The 926-nt window shown below is 31.5% G+C and overlaps 1 protein-coding gene across 1 annotated transcript in view; it reads right to left on the bottom strand.

The window, feature by feature from the left end:
- The window catches only part of TRIADDRAFT_34381 (uncharacterized protein), a gene marked incomplete at both ends in the record, with an annotated part of 7,174 nt that overhangs the window by 5,757 nt on the left and 491 nt on the right, over positions 1–926 (bottom strand). The window lies entirely within an intron of this gene.

Below are 926 nucleotides of genomic sequence, written 5' to 3'. Positions count from 1 at the left end.
AATGAAAACATAATTAATGAATGATACCGGTGCTGTTTTCAACTGATTTATTAGAATCTTACTCGGGCCGTATCTACGGTGATTAAAACATCAATACAATCGCAAGGTGCAAGAAATTAATCAATTACGATAGGTCTATGTCTTAGCACTATTTTTTCTAGAGTAATAATGTATCATAACGTAAACATGAAGGAGACAACAGTTAGAAGTACAGTTAAAAATTAATCTTAGTCGTATATAGTATGTAGTACTGGCAGTAAATGAGGAAACTACCTGTTAATATATATGTCGGATTCATCAATGTCCAAGAGTCTTGGATACTTTTTTCTACTTCTATATCAACTTGAAATTACTTATAATCAATCATGATAAGCCATGCCCACTCCTTTATTTCAAGATGTGGTAGGTAGTCCCCTAGCTAGTCAATTACACCGAATTAGTTTGGCCATTTCCAAAGTCCTAAGGGCAATGATGAATGTATCGTTAAACAGCTGGAAAGGGTGTACTTAGCAATGGGTGATAATGAATAATTTCATTCTACTTTTATATTATAGTTAGTGTTAATAGAAATACAAAGCCTGATATGAATTTTATAATGATAGCCATCGCAAAATAAAATTTGAACTATTTCCAATAGAGACTATCGATATTGCGGTGATTCAGTTAAATCTATCCAACGTAAAACTATAATCATTCAGTCGATTACAAGAACGTAAATAAATTAGATATTTGTCATCCAATTTAGGTGTTATCAATAATAACAATAATAATTCTGATATTTGTATAATTGGATGTTTTCCAAATTTGTGGAAACGCTTCCCATACAGATAAATAGCTATAAGTTATGATATCTATCTGCTGGTGGTAGAAATGGCTGTTAAGAGATTGATATAGGTGTAGTGCTTACTATCATTCCAAGTGAAATA

Source organism: Trichoplax adhaerens, genomic scaffold (assembly GCF_000150275.1).
Source record: "Trichoplax adhaerens TRIADscaffold_147 genomic scaffold, whole genome shotgun sequence".
Lineage (NCBI taxonomy): Eukaryota > Metazoa > Placozoa > Uniplacotomia > Trichoplacea > Trichoplacidae > Trichoplax > Trichoplax adhaerens.
Note: the sequence above shows the minus strand (reverse complement) of the source record. Positions and strands in the feature narration are given on the sequence as shown.